The following is a 23,153-nucleotide window of genomic DNA, read 5'->3' on the forward strand; positions in this document are numbered from 1 at the left end:
GTGTGGCTGTGTCCGTGTAAAGAGCTCTCTCGGGTTAGCAGGCAGTAACCGCCCCCCCCCCTCCCATGCCTACATTGACGGTAATAGAACAAAACAAATTGTACCCACCGCACGCACAAAGCCCAATGGTTCTCACCGCACTCTCCGTGTACGCACAAGCAAATGTAGCAGCCCAACGGACCATATCGCTGAGGATGCGCCCGGTCTTCGAAAGAGCTCAGAAGCCTAAAGCGGGTCTGAGATTGGCTGGTGCTTGCACAGGTGAGCACCGTGCACACACAGGTTGTCAGAGGGCCCTGGGGGGCAAGGTGTTGAGAAGTGGCAGGCAGTGCTGCAAAATCCATTATTGTGTAGTGTGGTCCAGATGTCTTGTGAACCCCGATGAATTGATCCCTAAAAGAAATTCCCCTTTGCATATTTTTTAAATAAACATAACATGTGAACCACCCTGCACGGTACTTTACTTGTGTTTTCACGTCTACGCCCCCCACCCCCCACGCCTTCACCAACCCGCGCTGCCCAGCTGATGGGGAGTACTGCGGGGCAAAATAACCACCATGAACCACACGGCATGAACAGGCCCTCGTCCAGCAGTGGCTTGACAAAAGCAGCGGCTGCACACACAAATATGCATTCTACATTTACAGAAGAAGAAAAGAAAAACCCCCCGTTACCCGTGATCAAATATTTAAGTGTGCTCCGGCAAATATTCCACATTTAAAACCCCCGGCCTGTGTGCTCCCGCGGGAATTATTTCGGCCGGGAGAGCAATGGCCTTTGAAATGAAACACCATAACGGCTTCGTCTGTAACCACATTCATCACGGCCTCAGTCCTCAAACCCGATCAGATGTATTTCTCAAAAATTGCAAGGAACGTTTGTGATTACTGTACAATACAATATTGCAGAGATGCTGCCGTGTTCGTTAATGCGCATTGCGCGGGAATTACAACCCGATTCCAGTCTTCGATTGCACGGTAGTTGAAACATGTGGGGCAAGATTTTCAAATCCCACCCCCCCAAATGCCTCTGTCCACCCAGCAAGTATAGGCGTGTACACCACGGCCAATCGATCAGCAGCAGATCGCGTAAGCTGGGGTAAAATGCGGGGAAGCCAACTCTTTTCCGACACGTTCTGGTCATCGTGGAAGAGTAGACCAAAATACCCTTGAGAGTTCACTCTAGCGGAGATCTCAGCAATTGCAGCAGCGTCGTTACAGTGTCCTCTCGTTATTCGCGAGGGATAACGTTCCGGAGATGCTTGTGAATTGCAAATTTCGCGGATATTTATATTGGCCTAATAAAAAAATGTAATACGTAAATAAGCTATTAAATACATGCAAATTATCATAAGACGTATCTTTATCGCATTACTTTCTCTCTCATCACTTTCTCTCGAGATGCAGTTGTGCAGAGTTCCAGATGCGATTCGCGGATAGCCAAACTCGAGGGAATGCTGTATTAATTAGTTACGGTAATTTACAGAGACGCCGTTCAGACCGCCACCACATGCCTGACGAAATGCGGTGGCCTCACCACATAATCGCAGGTGACAGCAAACTGCAGGTTATATCATAACTCTATCTCATCACTTTTATCTCACGACTTTCTCTCTCGATGCAGTCGTGGTAGAGAGCTCCAGGTGCGATTTGCAGATAGCCAAAATCGCGGATCGCCAAAATCGCGGATAGCCAAAATCGCGGATAGCAAAGCTCGTGAATAACGGGGGAATACTGCATCAATTAGTTACGTAAATTTACAAAGACCCCATTAGGACCACCGCCACCACCACATGCCTGACGAAATGCGGGACCCGCGGCATCAGCCACACCGTCATCGCAGGTGCGAGCAAACAAACGCCAGGGGTGCATGGAATTTCGGGTCTTAAATGACATCGAATTGAGCCACGTGTACAAACACAATGCCCGGGCGCTTCGCTTCGTTTACCCGGAGCATTTTCTCCGGCAATCAACGGGCCTGGGCTTCGCTTCGAGACGAGAGCTCAGCCGCACTTTGTCTAAAACCTCAACAACAACAAGAGGACCATTCGCTTGTTAGTTCTAGCCGCACACGTGGACGTTACATTTTGGGTTAGATAACCCAAAAAAAAGCTTGTACTGTGGATGATATTGGTCGCGAAGGCCTCCGTGTGGAATCGAAAACTCGTTTGCTGATAACCGCTTTTTCTGTGTTTAGTTTATTGCCCTTCCGCCGTCACCACAACCTCATATTTGCACCGGTTGGCTGCGTACGGCGCGAAAGAAGTTCAACTTACATACTTACACAAATAAAAATGGGCCAGAGGCTCAAGCCAAAAACAGGGTCCCCATGCCTGAACGTGCACCACTGCTGCTTTTTGGACATTTTCCCTGCATTAGGTGACCGGCCAATTTTAAAGGTGTGAAATCGTTGCTGTTCGTGTTGTACAATGTCCAAATCTCATCCACGGCATCTCCCTGCCCTGTCGGACCCTCTAATGGACGTGCTATGAAGAAGGGTCCATGAAAGCCCAAAAGTTACCTTGTGTTTTCACATGTGCTCTTTGATTAATTCACGAACAAAAATAAGTAAATAAATGCGGCACGGCAAAAATAATATATTTGACCACGGCTGCTGATCACGGGCACAAAGCAAGCTTATATATAACAACTTTGGCGAATTTTGATGTAAAGCTTTCGTGACTGCAGGGATTCATATTCTTGGTTCTTATAATAAAAATATATTTTATTGTTTCCCTTCCACGCGACTTTACCGAAAGAACCAAGAATATAACTCTGAACGAAGTTCAAAGTTGAGCAGCTAAGGGAGAGGTTGCTTGTGACTCGCCAATGTACAGGGCGGTCCAGATGTCTTGTGACCCCCATTTATTTCTATGTACAGGTAGTCCCCGACTTACGATGGAGATGCGTTACAACGAACCCCATCGTAAGTCGAAAATATCGTAAGTCGAAGATGGCCTAACCTACTCAGGAGCCTTAAAGAATGGTGATAATTTAGCAAAACAGAGCAATTTACAGTACCGTACTGTATAAACTATACACTGTGGGTATTTATTCATTACTATACTGTATTGCACAGTAACATGTAAAGTAAAAAAAAACAAGGTAAATTCTTAGCCTACCGATATGAACTGCGATTTAATAGAAAGTTTTTTCAGGAAACAATCCTATCTGCTATTTAAAAAAAAAACTTTTAACATGCATTGAACGTATCGTATGGTAGTAACCCTAAAATGAAATCGCTAAAGCTACGTATCATACATGCATTGAACGTATCGTAACGTATCATATTGTAACTGTACTCGCCAAGATTCTGTCCGTCGTCTGCATACTTGAACGATGTTAGGTTGTTGATGGCAATTTTGTCGTATCGCCATAGAATGTAGCATTGAAGTAGCTATGTTAATGTGTTGGATTAGCAAGTAACACAGCTACTTCAATGCTAAATTCTCCTGTTGATATGTAAACTCCTTTGTCAAGGCGCTCTGCTCCTCCCACCCAGCATAAAATACGCTGCCAAGCTTAGCGGTGTTCACTGGAGCGCTGTCTTTCCGACAGTTCTGTCTCTTCACCTGAGGAAGGCTACTTGTGCTGTGGCCGAAACGTCGTGAGAATTTTTATTTAATCACGTTTTATTTTATTATTTATTTCTATTCTACGTGACTTTACCGAAAGAACCAAGAAAATGCATATATTATCACAGTATTTTTTTTTGTTTGCATTTTGACTGCAGGTATTGTGGTTAATGCAGACATGAATCCTCGTAAAAAAAGGTTTCAGTTTCGTTGCCAGAAAAAAAGGGGAAAAACAATATTATTATGGTGAACTTATTTCGCAGTCCTCAACGTGAGTGGAGGAATCGATGAGTTGAAGTGCATCGGAACACAGTAACCATGGAACAAGCGGAGTAAGAATATAATTAAATAACAATACATCTACATAAACAAATGCATTCAACGTACAGTATACTCTTAAAATAAGCAACTGCGTTCTTGTAGGAAAACTACAGCCACCACTTGCAATGTCTATGTAATGTTGAACTTCTTTCGCACCGTACGTAGCCAACCGTGCTAATCTGAGGTGCGGGGCATTGACAACAAACTTAACACAAAAATAAGTTCTAGAGAAATTAGTTTTCATCATCTCCCTGCGCAGGCTTAAACACAACATTTAACATGTCTCCTGCTTCCCTTACTACAATTAACCACACCATCTCTCTCTCACACACACGTTAACAACCCCAATTTACCACTGTCTAAAGTACAACGTATGGACTGCACCTATTCCATACATGTCAACCCCTTATCAGCAGTGCCCCTACCTTACTACAGACCAATTCAGACCTTACTGGTCACTCCGTGGCACTTAGAAATCTCAACGTTCACCCTACAAAGTCCCATCACAAGGGAGAAACACAAATTAGACGAAAACTATATATTTAAAAAAAAAATTGCCCGTATTGAAACGGCTGTAAGGCCGCATGGACCTGCAAACTCAATTTCCCTGTACAAGAATACGGGGTTCAAACCGTGTGGGTGTTACTCTTTGGTTCTTTCGGTAAAGTCACGTAGAAATAAAAATAAATTCAATAATTAAATGTATTTAAATTAAGTAATTCAATTATTTAATTTAATCAAATTAAACTATTCAATTAAATTATTTTATTTATTTTAATTAAATCTTTTTTAAAAAATGTATTCAAATTAAATAATTTTATTTATTTTCTTTCTACCTGACTTTACCGAAAGAACCAGAGAGTAAATTCCTGCAGTCACGAAAGCTCCAAATCAAGCTGCTTCTCCTTCTTCTTATCTATTAAAGGCTGAGGTCACGCGCCACGGCTTCGTGCACACAAAGCAAAGGGAACCCCGGGAATTATATATATACCACGTGCCAACGTTCACCCAACGTCACGGGGATGTGCCATGTGAGCGGGGCCCAAAGTTCAACACTCGAATACGGCCCCGGCGTTCAGAGGTCTGTCGAGAATTGATGATAAAATTGCTGCATAACACTTATACAGGGTGGTCCAGATATCTTGTAACCCTCAATTAATTGAGCCTTAACATTTCCCCCCGCTTTCGCTTATCCATTTCTGTAAGAATAAAGCTTACTTTTGAAAAATATATAAGGTTTTTAGATAATTCAATGGGGGGGGGGGGTCACAAGACATCTGGACCATCCTGTGTTATGCGGCAGTACAATCTGCTTAGATACTTTGCTGAAAGAGGGGGGGGGGGCTATTGTACTCTCATTGCCAGCCTTATGTGGGGATAAAAAACAAAACACATTGAAGCATCCTGTGAAATTAATTGCTCACCACATTAGTTGTTTGCATTGCAGTGCCCGTGAAAGATCAGAGCCATTACTGCGCGCGTTACAAATTAACGAACAAAGAAATAGGTCTGTCTCAGTGTGCCGTCGCCTTTTGCATGGACTGTATGCACGTTGAACTTCTTTCGCACCGTACGTAGCCAACCGCGCTAAATCGGAGGTGCGGGGGGAGGGGCAACAAAGCACAAGAAAGCAGTTCTAAACAAATGCGTTTTCAACAATCTACATTCGAAAGTCCATAGCTCCCAGTGGCTACCTAATAGCCTTGCCTGAAGACCACGGTTTCTCAAGACTAAACTACAGCGCAGTGCTCGCGGAAGATAACGGCGGGCAACCTCTCCAAACAGATTCGCTGCCGTCAATATGTATCCACGACAACAAGTTCCACCAACAAACCATCTTCTTTATTGAAATTATAGCCTCCTACACGGATCAAAATGTTGCACAGCGATGACAACTAAAGCATCAGTGTGATAAAAACAAAAATCACCGACGGGGGAAAATTAACCTTTGATGCATTGCCACTGAGACTCTTCTAAGGTGCAGTGGTTAATGAGCACGGCTGGACTTTGCAATCCTGAGATTAGATTTCATCTCATGCCCCCTTGGTTCACCCTTAAGTATAATTGGGTACACCGCAGTTATAGAACGAGGGACGTCCAGAACAACTCATTAGAGATCCAAACATCAGCACTTCGTGGCTCTGACATTCCGCGAAGACACTGCTGTAACCAACCCATCAACCGCATCAGAACATCAACAGCGTGCCGACGCGCAACATCTCCTAACGTGAACGGTGAATTTAAAACACGAGGCACGGAGCGATCGTGGCCACCCAACCCAAACTATGGTGCCACATTGTGAGTAAGCCACTTGAATCTAAGCTCCTTCAACGGAGGAGGAACAGCAAAACGACCCCGACTCTCTCCTGAAGCCCTCTCGCGGCTTGCACGCCTCGGCATTGACATTAAGCTTCCTCGACATATTGCCATACTCAAGAACAGAATATCACTTGAAGGATAGGTGGCAAGCGGTGGGGTAAAGTGTGAGTACGTCCACCCACTTCCAGCACGTCCGGTCATCATGGAAGAGTAGGCCAAAATGGCACTCTAGAGCAGCGGTCTTCACTAATTTTCAGAGGAGGGGCCACTTTCGCCGATCACGTGAAATAAAGGCTTTCGAGTGACGGCTAATTTCTTTAAAACGTTTAAGAGGTCCCCCACCTCGTCGGTGGGAACAGTGTGCCCAATTGCCTCCCCTTCATCTCCTCTGCCAGCGGAGATTGTGTTTCCCCACCTCCTCCGTCCGGCGATCGACGTTTCGTGCCGGGCTCGCGTTCAGTTGTCATGAAATACAATAAAAACATCAAGAGGTCGTGGAAGAGGCACGCGTTCCGTACGTGCACACACAGCTTAGCCGATGGTTGTGTATGCATGCCCCTTTCCTGACAATTCTTGACTCGAGTGAGGCCGGAAACTTTCACCGATGACAAAAACCACTGACGTAAAGTCCAAACACGGGTTTCCCACACGAGCAGTTGCAACACCGATTCATCGATCCGTCAATTTTACTCAATTAGTACGCTCACAGTGCGTCCCAATTGTTCGTCATATTTACGATTTTGTGGAAATGATATGCTTAATATTACACGCCTAGGCTCGTGGGGCAAGCAAAACTGTAACAATGATACAGAAAAAAAGAGAGAGGGAGAAAAAAGCAAGGGAAACATTTTCTAACAACAACAAAAACATTAATTCGTTCATCAAATTGCTTTCTGTATCATGGCACTCTTCATCAAATTTCCGAGGCCGGGTTTGGAGGCGAAGGGATGGTTATTACTCAGCATGCAGCCGTACGAAGACAGGACAGTGAATACGCCCCAACAGCTCAATACATTTAAATGAACGAATTTAAGGGACCTCCCACCTCCAACCACCACCACCACCCTTCCCTCGCAGGAATGCGTCTGTAATGAATGCAAGTCACCAAGGTGACCATCGCAATACCAATATCCGGCTTCCTACCGTCTGCAGAGCCTCAGCCATCCGCTTGACAGCTAACACAGCCCCATCAGTGTCTCATTCCCCACCCCCCGCCACCACCACCATGGCACGACTCGGGTCGCACACCATTGGCAGTGCAGCCACAACACACATCCATATCGTTCACTCCCCCCGCCCATGTGATTATAATTACGGGAGGTGGTTTTGTGTCCACCGCCACACCGCCACACTTAAGGGCGGCGGTGATCCTAATGGGTTTCCAATGGATTCCAAAAAGCGAGCCGCTCATTTTTTTTTCTCAAACGAAACAAATCCGGGCAGGCCAGGGGTGGCTTAGCCCGCTGATTGATCTATTCTGCCCACTCGCTCTTTCGCCTTCTGAGTCGCTCTGGATGACGAATAATTATCCAGCACACGCGCGTGGCCCTAAAGACGTTCGGCCGCTAATGCGCGCACAGCCAAACTCTTTGTGGCAGGCCCATGACGAGGCATGGTAAGCCACTTTGAAACACTGGCAAGTGGGCTTTCATCAGCATGTAAACAATCCATGGGCAAATCCAAAAGCCTTTCACTTGCCGCACGGCGAGACTTCCGACGGGTGGAACGCTTCTGAGTAATTGGCATTGTCTAAAATACACTCTCAGCCTGTTCACTGCTATCTGCAGTCCCTTCACATAGAAGCGGCGGATAGGTTTGATCGACAATTGATGATATCCGCTGGACGGATACAACTGGATGATGCATGTGAGTAGGCGTCCTTGTGGGGCAGTTATTGAAGGTGGACTGGGATGGAAATTATGAAATACAGAGGTGGATAAGAGCAGGTTTTTCAGTGCTGTTATGAAACTGAACGTAATAATAATACAAATCATCACACTCATGTGCCATTAACAAAGAAAATTAAACACGACCTGGAAAGTGCAGAAAGTGCATCATTGAAAGGTGCATGCTTGTAATTGCACTTTTAAAAAAAAATAACATGTGGATCAGGGAACACACGCAGAAAGTAAATTAAAACTATTTTCATTTTACCAGGTAAGACCCACGGGGTATCAAGCTCTTTTTCAGAGGTGACCTGGCCACAAATGTTCGCGCAACGAAGTGGCTCATCATGTGGAAACTTACGTGAGCCTGATACTCTAAACGCATGATTCTAAATGTGGAGGGAATAACTGGACGATCCGGACAAAAATCCACACGACCACAGGGAGAGCATGCAAACTCCAAATATACAGGCGTCAGGGTAGGGATCGAACCCACACACTCATGCACGCCAGGCGAGATAGTTAACATCTCCCCACCGAGATGTTCAAGTGGGCTTGGGCAGGACACGTCACTTCGAGGGGATGAAGGCCGGTGGCCACGACTATTGACGGAGTGGCGACCAAATGAGGGGAACGCACCCAAGAGGACATCCGCTGCTGCTTAGGTTAGAACGATAAAGCCGTCTCGTGTGCAGGACTTCGACGAACTGTGAGCGATGGCGACAGCCTGGGGAGGCCTCCGTCCAGTACTGGATCGGTGATGGCTAATGATGATGATGTTAATTTGCAGACATTCCTTGAGGCAAATTTGTATTCGAAGATGTAACGGGACTGTTTAACCCGTAGGCTTTCGCGACCAGTATTATTCACAATAAAGGCTTTTGGGGTTAGATCTCGTTATTTATAAATGTGTCGCAACCCTCCACCACCCGACACGGCCAATCAGAAAAAATGTGTCACGTTAACAGAACGCCGATTAGTTACTTCTTCAGCACCACCGGTGTGTTTGATGAGTGAATCCACAACATTTAGAATTTGAGTTGTACGACGTTTCGCTGGTAATTACATCAACCAGTATCTTCTGGCGATTTTCCAGAAATCGCCAAATTTGCCAGAAATCGCCCGAAGGTGCTTGATGTAATTACCAGCGAAACGTCATGCTCAAATTCTAAATGTTGTGGATTCACTCTTCAAACACACCGGTGGGCTGAAGTAACTAATCGGTGTTTTGTTAACGTGACACATTTTTTTACTGATTGGCCGTGTCGGGTGGTGGAGGGTTGCGACACATTTATAAATAACGCGATCTAACCCCAAAAACCTTTATTGTGAATGATGTAACCGGACTGTCAGTGCAAAAGCAAACACGAGAAAGAATGGTATGTAATACAACACTGCTGAAATTTAAGTGCGGGGAAAAAAATGTTTACACTATAAAAATAAACAGCGTATTGAATTACGCAGAGACCTGTGAGGCTTGCCTACAGCAGTTGATGTCATTATACCCGGCGAGTCAGAGCGAACAATCGCGTGTTACAAAAAATAACTCTCGGATTTGTCACAACAACCCATGCAGAAGCATGGGGTGTTTCAAACTTCGGTTTAACGAACGTTTGAAGCGATTTCCTTTTTTCTCTCTCTCTTGGCACGAGTTTTCTATATTTGTCAAACTGAAGGGAATTGGCTTCGGCACGTTCTGGTAAATTCCACCGGCAAAACTTGTTGATAACGGTGACATTTTTGTATCTGTGCAATGCTGACATATCGCAAAGCTGTATTGCCCATGTGGTTTGGTTTTTGTATCCCATCACAGTGGAATACGTGCGTTTGATCGCCCACAAATGTACCGCATGGAGACAAACTAAAAAGGTCAACGGGCCATCGCAGATCATACTCTTTGGTTCTATTGGGTAAAGTCACGTAGGTGAAAATAAAATAACAAAAAATCACGACGTTTCGGCCACAACACAAGCGGCCTTCATCAGGCGAAGGGACGAGACTGTCTGGAGGACAGCGCTGTCCTCCAGACAGTCTGTCCTCCAGACAGTCTCGTCCTCCAGACAGTCTCGTCCCTTCACCTGATGAAGGCCGCTTGTGTTGTGGCCGAAACGTCGTGATTTTTTGTTATTTTATTTTCACCTACGTGACTTTACCCAATAGAACCAAAGAGTATGGATCCTAGCAGTCACGAAAGCTTTAAATCTAGCATCGCATATCATGTTGCTGATTCTGCCAAACTTTAACACCTCTCTTTCTGCCAGATCCTCAAGTTGCTGCAAAGTTGACACCCAACTCTCCTCAAAACCAATCCCTTGTCCTCGTCTTCGCGGGTGGGGAACATCGCCAGTAGAAGTAGCCTGTTCATAATTATAATTAACTAACAGCCCTTGGGCACCCCTTCACCAACCCGCACTGACCAGCGTGGAGAAGTATGGTCAAACAACTCCCACGTCCGGTGCGGCATGGAGAGGCCTTCATCCAGCAGTTTTTTGACAAAGGGCTGTAAATTATTATTATTCTTTTGTACAATCTCCAGCAGTGTCAAAGACATCACAACAGAGTTGGTTGCTCACTGGGTAACCACAGCAACACCAAAAGTATTCAGTCTCCTGTCGTACAAAAGACATCGCAACAGAGCAGTGGATTGATTGGTAACCGTAGCAACATGAAAGGTATTGGGGATGAATAACCACATGTCTAGAAAATTATGACATTATATTATGAAAAAAATAGTTTTGCTGGCTGGCTGACTGGCGCACGGATGTTATCCACTTCCCACGGCATTGAGCAACGTTCGTTCCTCGCACTGACGTTAACGCCTCCCGCACTCGACCCCACTCTCTGCCCTGGCCATGTAAACCGCGCAAACGCACGGACAGTGGGAGCATTCCTTGAAAACCTTTCCACCAGTCTAAAAAAATCACGACGGGTCCAAAACACACGGCGTTGCGTATTGTGCCTGACCTCCGCAGCTACCGGAGGTTAAAAAGCATCGTGCCGGACGGGTGATAATGAGGCCGGCGTTACTTTGTCAACGACCTGAGGTCCTCGCAGCTGGACAAACGCTCTCCCGTCGGCGACGTTTAGTCCCCAGAGATCGGGTGGGCAGGCGGGCGAGAAACAGAATGTGCGTAATTGTAAAACGCAGCGTCGGGTGAAAATGAGCGCCGATTCATGCTGCTGCTGGTGGTGGTAAGTTCTGGCCTTCAGAGGTGCTCGCTAAAAGCACTTGCCCCGACCGTTAAGGCGATACGGGGGGGGGGGGGGGAGCTTTGTCTTTGGTGGCGGTGGTGCTGCCACGTCCATCCGTGCGGCCCCTGCCGTTAATGCGCCACTTAAAAGGGATGGGTGGACGTGCGTTTTTAGAAGTGAGAGGTGGGGGTTGGGAAAAAAAAACACGCAATTAAAGAGTTTTCGGATTGCCACATCTTCTGATTGCGTACTTTCGGGCGGGTGTCTTCGGGTTTGTGTGGTACAGTAAATTTGCGCTCACGACTGTGCTCGGAGGGATCTCGGCTCTCACAATCGCGCATCGAGATAGAGAGAGGCCATGGCGCACGCGTGAAAACAAAGGCGTGTTCTGACAAGCTGAGCCACCGTCAAAAAAAAAACGCCGACTATAACGCGCGGCGGCGATCCGATCCCCTGCCCCGACCACCACCAAACGGCCGCAGCAGCAGTTTTGACTGCGTCGATGATGGCATCGCGTTTGAAACGCTAATTACGAGAGAGAAAAATACGCAGACACACACACACGCACGCACCCCCCGAGTGCATTGTGAGCGCAACTTTAAATAAAAAAACGCAGTGCGCATCCGAAACCGTGGAACGATTTGACGATTGTTCGTTCGTCTGCGAGTTTAAAGAAATGCTTTCAAGGCGATGGAGGAGCGGTAACAACATGGGGATCTTTTTTTTAACATACATGAGCAGTAGCAACGATGGTTCAAAGGGTTTCGACTGCATGGCAATGTTGGGTCCCCGACACTGCACGTTTACTGGCTTGGTGGTATCTGCCCTTGCGGTTTTAAAAGCCAATAAATACAACGAAATAAAAACTCACCAATTTAGCGGTTGTGCACGACTGAAACACTGGAACGGGTTTCAAACGTTCGTCATGCGAGTCAATTTTAGTCAAGAATCGCAGAGATGCCAGGTAATGTCCCGTACGGTACTTGAAAGACATCCATCACCCCAACGGAACGAGGACTCGCAATGCAGCTTGCGTCTTAATAATAAAACACTCTCACCACCTCGCCGGGGACACATTAAAACATAAAGCAGAGAATCACAGTGAGCCTCTGCGGGCCCCTCCTTATAACGGAATGCTCCGAGAATTATGAATCTTAACACATACAATGCTGGGGGCAATAAATAGTGGAAAGAGCAATAGAATTAACATTAAACCACCATGCATCCTTGCTACTGGTGCAGGCAGACACATCGTTTATTTATATCATAAATAACCAATAAACTTCGGCACTACTGGCACATCGCATAGGGAGCTCTGAGCACACAAACTGGGGGGCCTTTGTTGAAATGTGTTCCACATTCCGGCAGCAAGAGGTGAAAGCGATAGGCGCTGCTTGCTTGAGTGTGAGATTATTGTCCAAAGGTTTTTCCCATTGAACTCCTCCCAAAAAAAGCATAACATACATTAACAACCACCAATTACCATGTCTCTACTATATAAGATTTTTTTTTGCCAAATGTTTACTGAGCTGTATAGGTATTTTTCAGAAGCGACCAGGCCACAAATGATAGCTCAACAAAGTGGCTTATCATCACGTGGAAATGTATTGCAGCCAAATACTCAAACGCATGTTTTTTTTTAATGTGGAGGGGAAAAAATGGATAAAAATCCACGCAACCACAGGGAGAAAATGCAAACTCCAAATATACAGGCAATTTGGGGTCGAGGTTCAACCCACTAGCTCTTGTATACCAGGCAAGGTAGTTAACATCTCACCACAAAGATACGAGGTAAAAGTGCAGCCCTGCAATTACTTACTTTTGCAACTTTTGGTGGGAAGGGGCCTCCATTCGAGTGCGCTCTTAAAGAGCCGCTGCAGCGAGTGTTTGGCCGATTCTTCGACGCTGGCCAGATGTCTAAGGAAGAGGTGGGAGTACCAGCACTCTTAGCGAGACTAAGATGCTTTCACTGATGGAGAAACATTGTTTCTGGGCTGTTTCAAAGCAGTCCGCCTCGTGTGGCTGCGGGCCTGTATGAAATGAAGTTGTGGGTCACATCCGGCCCATGAGTTCGTAGGTTCCGTACCCCTGCCCCTACACAAAGTAAGAACAAAATCCATAGCACAGACAGAACACAGTCTCTTCTCGCTTTTAATGCTCATGTAAGATTCATGATTAGCCTCATTCATCGCCTCACTGTTCCTTGAAGGGCTTCAAGCATATGACCACACAGGAAAACCACAGGCATATTTTCTCTAGCTTGTTAGAACTCATCATGTCTGGCTTCAAATCCATTAGTCATGACCACGTTCAGGGAGCTGGTGCCTAGAACATGGGCAAACTGCACTTACTGCGTTATAATGTAAGGGGTTTGGCAATTTCACGGAACGGATATAAACGTATTTATCATTAAACGCTCGCAAATTTTCAGCAACACTGTGAATGCAAGAATGGTAGGGCGTAGGAGCAGCCTGAAAACGACCGTGACTATATTATTTGTGATTTGCATCGGTTTACAGTACAGTAAATCATACTCCTTAATAATTTTACACTTCTTATTTTGCATGGTGGGATGTTGATCAGCAACATCCACATGTTGTTCATGTCCAAACTTGGTGAGTGAGCCAGTGGATAGCCGCTGGCGTAGCCTTACGTATGTCTGAATTCTGGCAGCAAATGATCGAAGCAGGCAGTAGTGTACATACAATCCACGGTTTGAGAAAATAATCACATGGAGATTCAGACTTCCATAGAGGCCCATAGACTCGCATAGAGACCCATAGACTTCCAGAGACCCATAGACTCCAATGAGATCCATTGACTTCCATAGAGATCCATAGACTCGCATACAGACCCGTAGACTTCCATAGAGACCCATAGACTCGCATAGAGCCACATAAGCTAACACAGAGACCCATAAGAATCGCAAAGAGACCGGTAGCCTTTCACAGAGACCCACAGACTGACTCAAAGACCCAAAGACTTAAAATACAGGAACGAACAGTGGTGTTACCATGTTGCCCATGGTTTGAGATCGGTAGCCGCAAGTTGCACTGTGGGCTATGTGAAATGAGTGTGGAGCCAAACACCCATTCAGGGTATCGTCAAAACATCCAAGAGCAGGACCCAATTACACACCTTAGCATAAAACTATCAAGCCAGTGCTTTAATTATACCTTTACTGTCCAACACATTTTTTTCTAACCTACACTTATCCAAACCGGTGTCAAATAATAGGCACGAGTGTTCAAGTTTGTCTGGCCAAAGGGAACAGAATCAAACAGTCTGACGACCTCGCGACCCTCTGCACCGTGACACTGAGGCTAAGTAACCCCATCCGCATTCACAAAAGTGCTCCTTGGGGTAATGCGATATGCAGCAGGCGGATAGTTGGTGTGTGTGTGTGGAGGGTGCGGGGCTGCCCACGCCGACGACAGGAGAAGGCTTGCCGCTTTGCTGCAAGCCTGTGCTGTGCTGAGCCAGTAAATCGAATACCTCCCGAGCCGGCGATGGGGCAGCTGTCACACAAAGCGAGATCAATAATTCATCTCGCAAACCCCGAGTCCCTTCGTCCCCGCTTACAAACGAAAGAGGCCCTCACTTGTTTGCCGGTCGAGCGCTAGGGGAACCCCACACATGCTGCTCAGATGTAAAAAAAATGCATATAATTTAAAAAAAAACACAGCGCCGTCAATACATTGCTCCGTTCGTATATAATGTTTGGAGCATGCAGTGTCTGGGCCGTAATTAAAGTGTACCCCCGTTAACATGCGTGTGCTTCCCTGTCAAGTGACAAATGGAAAATAATTGCATTGCCCAGAATAGATTGCACAGCACTTACCTAAGGTGTGACATAGAGAACACACTGAATAGTGACATAGAATACCCACTTTGAATAACAACATAGGCTCGTAAAGCGTGTATATGAGTGTACCTGAAAGCTGCATTCACTGGGTGGCGGGATGTTAAAACCAAACAAAAAATGGAGCGAATAGCTTGCTGTGCGCATTGATGAGCTGATGCTGTGGTCTAGCCATGCTGGTAAATGGCACATTCGCGGGCAATTCCGAGTCCCCTTATTTTCTTAATTCAAGGCTAAGCTGTGCCTCCAGCTTCAATTGAGTGAGCCAGTGGTGGAAATTCCACATTCCCATGGTGAGTGACGGTTCATGTAAAGGACACGTGGGTCTAATTGCAGGACAAGCTGCGCTGCCTCAACAGATGTTGCTCATTTTTGCATTCAGTATGGCACTCTTAAGACCTTACAGTAATTACTGCTCATTTGAATGACCAATTCAAATGAGCAGGGTTGAGCCTGGAAAGTGCTTGGATGGGAAACCACTATGTATGATGCGTTGCGTTGATGTACTACTGTATGTACTTCTATGCTCCCTGCCCACACTGACCCGCACTGACCAGCATAGTGAAGTATGGTCAACATAAGCCCCACGACGCACATAGGTGCGGCAAGGACTTCATCCAGCAGTAGATTGTACAGTACTTTTGGGAGGAACAAACTTATGCAATGCAGATTTAAATGTTCTGTAAAGTGCATGTCAAACGTATCTTCTCGTTGAATGGCAAGGAGAGCTCACGTTATGCCAGCTCATGCAAGCACGTGCTTATTATATTTCACGTTGCAGGGTGACCAGGCCATTTGTAACATGGGCACAGCTCCATGGGAGTAAAACGACCTTTGGAAGACAAGGCAACGACGACTCGACATGGGACGCACAGTTCCGGCCGCAAGTTTCCCACCTCTGGGGTCACTGCTGCGTGTCAGTCGATCGCACGTGCTCAAATTTAGTTCCATGATGACGGTCGACAAGAGGGCCCAACAATGTCGTCCTTCAGGAACTGCTGATGGGATTTTTTTGTTTTTGTTTTGCACAGTACACAAAAGGCCGTTGTGCTTTTTTTGGTCCACACTTTCTGCGTTTCGTTTGAAACAATTGTGGCTGCTAGAAATTGCCCTGCGCAGCACACGCAGCCAGCTGCGCTGAACTTCAGTGCGGCTGGCAACACTGATGCATACCTGTCAACCCCTTATCAGTGCCCTACCTTATTGCAGACCAATTCAGACCTTATTGGTTACCCCGTGCCCCTTATAAATCTCAACGTTCATCCTACAAAGTCCAATCACAAGGGAGAAACACAAACAAATAGACACACCACACGTTTTTTTTGCCCGTACTGAAACGGCTGTACGCCGTGTGGACCTGAAAACTCAACTTCCCTGTACAAGAATTCGGGCAAACCGTATGGGTTGACAGGTATTCTGATGCCATCATATCATGTGAAAGGTGACGGCTTGCCGAGGCATTGAGAGAAGTGAGCACATCCTGTCTGAACCCAGTCGTTTTAGGTCAGTGCTCGTTTTCGCCCGTTATTAAAAATAGAAACTGCAACTTAAGATTTGAGAATGCAGGCGAACACAACACCGCAGCGGCACTGTGCCAGGCGGCAGGGATCCGGGTTGAATATGCACGGTCATACATAACCGGCAATTGTGGATGACCAATGTGAATTCTTGAAGTGTTCCGTAAGGGACATAAAGATGACACGTGGGACACAGCCAAGTGTTGTGCTTATTGAAAGAAAAATCCTTGAATCACAATTTGGGAATCCCCCTCCTGCTCCTCCTCCTCCTCCCAAGTATTACAGCCCTGAGGTTTTACTGATGAGAGCAGCAGGCTCAGTCTGAAGTCCTACATCACTCTTAAATCTCACGGTACACGCTTGCAGCAAGTACCGATCACCGTCATCAGTGAACCAAGTCAGTTGCCACCAGTTGAGCTTGACGTTAAGGTCGATAGATCACAGGGAAAGCCCGCAACGAGAACAAATATGTGTTCCGAACTTAAAATGTATTGTCTATATCCAGGGAAACCTCACTGGGTTCCCAGACTGCAGTTTTGGGATGCCTGGCCCAATTCCTTTTATTGAGTGTTAGTACAAATACTCTACACTAACAAGTATACTGCAGGTTTTTGTATAAAACAATAATTTACAGCACTTTGTCAATCCACTGCTGGATGAGGAGCGCCTCCACCCTCCCCCCTCTCCTCACCCTTGCGAAGGGTTGGTGAAAGGCAACAACGCCAGCCTATTACGTGGGAAGCACATGAGTACGGTACAACATGACAACAACGTTTGCTCAGTGCAAGGCGCTCTTGAGGCCCACGTCACCACGAAAGCAACAACTACAGAGTACAACAACAGCCTATACTACCTGTTATGCAGACAAAGATCCCCCGTATAGCCTTAACAGACTGTTTGGGTCAAGTGCTGTTAGCGAGCACCACACACAAACACTGTGCAGGCTAAATCTCGACTCAAAGCTTTCGTGACTGCAGGAATTCATATTCTTTGGGGTCTTTGGGTAAAGTCGAAGAAACGTCGTAGTTTTTTTTGTTATTTTCTTTGAACCATCTACGTGACTTTACCGAAAGACCCAAAAGCATACTGTGCAGGTTCCTGCTTAGCTTCGTGATGATCTAACGATCATCATGTTTTATCATTGGCAACGTTTTTTTATTTTTCACTCCAGCGCTGTCCTCCAGACAGTCTCGTCCCTTCACCTGATGAAGGCCGCTTGTGTTGTGGCCGAAACGTCGTGATTTTTTGTTATTTTATTTTTTACCTACGTGACTTTACCCAATAGAACCAAAGAGAACGTTTTTATATATATATAAAAATACACACAGCTGTAAAAGTAGTACCCGTGAACCGATTATCATGCCGAAGCCAGCAACGATTGCTATGTTACGTAACATTGTACCAATGTCGGAGTAGAAAAAACAATAATTATTGTTAGAAATAACAAAAATACAGTGGTAACGATATGCCAATAACACAATTGCTGAGCACCCAGCCCCCCATCCCCCCGTTAGGCCCAACACGTTAAACGGCCAGGAACAAACGGCACCTTATCAAAGGTGTGACCTCTTGTTACAAACATGTAACAAGCCAAGAGGTCACCGCGTGCATTCAACTGAGCCATGATGTAAGAGTTTGTTTTCAAAAGCTACGAAGGGAGATCGTTACAAAGTCATCATAACAATGAAATCTTGACAAATTGCAAAGGTCCCAGACGAAGACAGTGGACGTCCGAGGCGGAGACGGAGCGATCACTCGAACGAGATCCGTCCTTGTTAAAGACAATTGTCCTTATTTTGTTTTTAATAGCGGTCGCTTTGCAGAGGCCTTCATCCAGCGGTGGATTGCTCATGGACGAAGACGCTAACGTCTCTGCGTTGGCAAGTTAAATGCCCCCACCACGACCACCACCACCGTACATAACGACCACCGATCCGCTGTGCAGCGTGACAACAACAAAGACAAAGACCCCCACCACGACCATCACGACCACCACCCCCCTCCGTGTAGCCTGTAACAGACTGAAGGGGCAAGTGCTGTTAGCGAGAAAGCAAGCACCACGCCCGGCCGCCTTTGTCTCCCCCGTTGCGATGTTTTTTTTACGCACCGCACCAGGTACTCATTTGAGGCTGAGTCGACCTAGGGGGGAGGGTGGTGGTGGTGGTGGATGTCCAGGACCGAGGTTCTGATCATCGTCGCCGGTGTTGTGCCCTGAGCCGGAATCGAACCCGGGGCTCATGGGTTCGTAGCGCGGCGTGGCGCTGACCGCGACACACACACACACAGAGACGTGAGGCTTTCATTCACACTCATTGCAAGTGCTGTTAGCGAGCACCTATTAAGGCCGGCACAGCACACACACTCAGAGACGTGAGGCTTTCATTCACACGCATTGCAAGTGCTGTTAGCGAGCACCTATTAAGGCCGGCACAGCACACACACACACAGAGACGTGAGGCTTTCATTCACACGCATTGCAAGTGCTGTTAGCGAGCACCTATTAAGGCCGGCACAGCACAGCACACACACAGACGTCGCTGAGTGCTAATATGACCACAAGACACCACGCCCGGCCGCCTTTGTCTCCCCAGCGCTGCCGCTTGTTTACACACGCGAGACATTTTACGGCCGAGTGGACAGAAAGAAAGATTTTTTTTATTTTATATTTTTTTTATTAAAAAAGCAGTTGATGATTTACATCGCTGGATACCCTCCTACCGATTAACGACGGCGAGCAGGGACTACGGATCGAACCGTCACACGCCCGCTTCTGTGTGCGCAGTGCGCTAACCGCTCCGCCACCGCTCCCTGCCACCCAACCACAACCCCCGCGCGCATGTTACACAAAAGACAAAGATCGCCCGTGTAGCCTTGGCAGACTGTAGGGGGCAAGTGCTGTTGACGAGCACCTACGAAGGCCGGCACGGCACACGAAGTGGGGTGGGGTGACCAACACCACGCCCGGCCGCCTTTGTCTCACCTCCCCCACCCCCCCACCCACCACGTGGCGATGTTTACGCACCGCACCAGGGTACTCGTTTGAGGCTGAGTCGACCTAGTGGAGGGAGCCCAGGACCGGTTCAGGTAATCGTCACTGGCTGTTCGCCGTTAAGCAGGAATCGAACCGGGGTCGCCGCCGGGTTCGTTAGCGCAGCGCCCTAAACCGCCGCGCCACCGCTCCCCCGACATTCACGCACAACGCGCAGGACACAAACCACACGCATCGCGGTGTGCCCGACGAGCCACACGGCACCACCCAGAGATCGTTCCGACTTACCCGGTGTGCCGCCACGAACTGGGGGGGGGTGGAGGTGGTGGAGGAGGAGGGGGGTTGCGTGTCGCTCCGTGATCGCCAATTCGCGATGATAAAGCGAGGGTCGGTGGTAAGAGATCAACGGAAAAGCGCGCAGCGCATGGAAATGTGGAAGCGCATCGCGCGCGCGCGCGAGACGCTGCCTGCGCTCTGCTGAAGCACCCCAAGCGGCGACCAGCGCTAGCCACCGCGACCCCCCACAGCAGCGCACGCGTTCAGAGTGCTCTGGGGGGGGGGCGGGCCACGCAAGCGCGCGCGCGTGCGTCACAACGCACGCGCGCGTGACGTCTCGACGCACGTGGAGGTGGGGCGTGTTGGGTGTTGGGTGGGTTGGTCACCCCCAAAAAAAACATCAATACAGCAATCGCATTGTTAAAATTCACTAAAATGTCGGGATCGAACGATTTGTTCGCCCGCGGGTCAATGCATCGTAAGAGGTTCAAGGTTCGAGCATCGAATATTAAATGTTTTACCTTGTGAGGAATGCAGCGGCCTCTAGTGGATGGAGAGGTCGTCTAGGTTATTTGGTTAAAGCAGAATATTTATTAATACTGGAGGATTCCAATGAGCTATAAAGCTCCTTTTCACAGTTGTCCAGTAGTTTGCTGTTGTTACTTTCTGACCCGCCCCTACTGAACTGGACGTCTGTAAAAAAAGAGCTGTATAGCTCATCGGATTTCTCCAGCAAAAATACATATTCTGATGCTGAGGTGAGAACTCAAAGAGACCAAGATAGTCTCTTTTGGAAGGGTGACCTGGATCACCTACCTGGGTCACGCTTTGTCAATGTGGAAATAAAAACAAATGGAAATCACTTGGACATGGCCAAATTCAACAGTGGATAGATCATGACTTATGATGATGATGACGTGTGCATGGGATACTCTCAACAACACCTGCAGCCAGGAGCAACTGTACGTGCAAAATAACAATCGATGCTTGAAGTGTGTCCTCAAATCATGTCAAGTCACAACATCGCTCTCGGCGCTGGGATTCGGTGAACCAATTAATGTTGTATCCTTGTACTGTATTATGTACTTCAGTTGCATAGCTTTCCATGGCAAATGGAAAAATCCGACTGGATCTTTAATGGAAATAGGCAAGCTAGTATGAAAAACACAAATTCCGCCTAATTTTAATTCATAAAATGCATTTGATTCAGTGGAGACTGTTGTGGCTAAGTAAGCTCTTACATACCTTAAGCCAAATACCTTAAGCCAAATATATGGAAATTATCATAACTATTTTGGGGACATTTATATACAATTTACGAACACAGACTACATTGAGACAGTAACAGAAAGCGGATTACAAATTGTGAAAAACAAGCAGCATAGGGGCTGTCCATAAATGACGTCACTCGATTTTGGACGATTTTTGACCCCCCCCCCCCCCCCATCGTCACACAGCGTCACAAAAAGTCTGACCCCCCCTAAAATATGACGTCACAAATCTCTGCCCCCCCCCAAAAAAATAAACCATGCTTCAAATCGCTTTAAACTATTGTCATTGTAGTGCGTATTTAATGTGGTGCTGCACTCTGATGTTGTAGGAGAAAGCATTTATTAAAAAGTCTCTTTAATTAAGTAGAACGTGTTGTCTATATTTATTTAAAGTTGCGCATTTTGATGTGACGTCACATTTCTCAAACCTCCCCCCCCCCCTCTCGTCACACATCGTCACAAATGTCTGACCCCCCCCCCAACCCCCCCCCCCTAGGTGCATGACGTCATTTATGGACGGCCCCATACCAATGTGCCGATATATTTTGTTTCAATCAGTGCATGCTGCTAGACTGAATTAATGGACCACAAAATATCAACAAAGTAAATGTAAAACGTAATTACGCCGAGAGAGACCTGTACTGTTCAGGCCACACATTCTAAACCAAGAGAATCGTGTGGTTAATAGAGTACGAGAAGGGTGGCAGATGGCCAAGACAAGTGATAAAATCACAGCCACAACAGAGAACCCATCCGCGAGGATGCTGCCTACTGCAGGAACATGGAGCGATGTGCACGATTGAGCGAATGCAATTCCACTTGAAGACAGATAGAGGAGCACATGGATTAGAGAACGTACGTAAGTTACAGCCGTCATGTTAACTGTTAAGAAGATAAAGCTTGGGTAGAGCGCGTCACTAAAAAAATATCAATTATTAAAAGGGGTGAAGGCCGGTGTTTGAGTTGAACCATCCGGCCATCCTCGGATGCGCTTCTGGGGCCGTCTGGAACGCTCTTCCCTCCGATGTTAGGATGCCACTGAAGCTATGCACTTTAAAATCCAGATTGAAAACTCATTTCTTTAGAACTGCTTTTGTGACTACGTACGGTGCGAGAGAAGTTGAACATACAGTACATACATAACGACAGAGTGGCAGTCAAAGGAGGGAAGGCATCTGAGAGGATGCCCACAGCAGAGGTGGAGCAATTAGATTATTAGCTTATGTGCGGCAGTTGGATGAATTGTTGCACCTTAAGACCCTGGGTGTTGGACGCCTTAAGGGGGGGGGGAGGGGGCTTCATCTGGGCAGCCGATATATAATGGCTGATTACTGAGCATTTGCTAAGAATTGGATATTATGTTGGCAATGACTCTTCAAGAAAACGAAAGTGGGAATTAGCAATCCGCCGCGGTGGCTATGAGATGTTAACTGCCACGCCTGGTATACAAGAGGTCGTGGGTTCGATCCCGACCATGACGCCTGCTCTCTGTGGTGGTGTATTTTTTTCTCTGGATGCTCCGGTTTTAACATCCACATTTAGAATCAACACGCGTTTGGAGTATGTGGCCCCTATAAATTTCCACGTGATGATAAGCCACTTCGTTGAGTTATCCTTTGTGGTGCCAGGTCGCTTCTCATAAAAGAGCTACATAGCTCAGTGTGCCTTACCTGGTAAAATAAAAAAATAAAATTGTAAACAAATGTGCCTATCTAGATTTGAAGTTGTTGTGACTGCAGGGATCCATACTCTTTGGCGCATTTCGGTAAAGTCACGTGGTAGGTATAAAATAAAATAAACTAAATCACGACGTTTCGGGCGCAACACAAGCGTCCGTCATCAGGTGGGACAACCACAGCAAGAAAACAAATTGCTGAAGTGGACAAAAGGACTGCTGTGACAAGAGGCTATTTAGGTAAGAGAGGGGGGAGGAGCCAGGGAGGAGA

At 46.9% G+C, this 23,153-nt stretch overlaps 1 protein-coding gene across 4 annotated transcripts in view; it reads right to left on the bottom strand.

Annotated features, from left to right (window-relative positions):
- The window catches only part of LOC116942961 (uncharacterized), a 79,461-nt gene extending 59,259 nt beyond the window's left edge, over nucleotides 1-20,202 (bottom strand). For 2 of the 4 annotated variants that reach the window (XM_032955485.2, XM_032955482.2), the window contains exon 1: nucleotides 19,949-20,202. The gene's annotated coding sequence lies outside the window, so the exon portion shown is untranslated. Of the gene's footprint in view, nucleotides 1-13,111; nucleotides 13,387-19,948 lie in introns of all 4 variants that reach the window. The other 2 variants (XM_076067428.1, XM_076067427.1) reach the window with 2 other exon arrangements.
- Nucleotides 20,203-23,153: the final 2,951 nt, after the last annotated feature.

This window comes from Petromyzon marinus, chromosome 16 (assembly GCF_048934315.1).
Source record: "Petromyzon marinus isolate PM22_M1 ecotype Great Lakes invasive population chromosome 16, UKy_Petmar_22M1.pri1.0, whole genome shotgun sequence".
Classification (NCBI taxonomy): domain Eukaryota; kingdom Metazoa; phylum Chordata; class Hyperoartia; order Petromyzontiformes; family Petromyzontidae; genus Petromyzon; species Petromyzon marinus.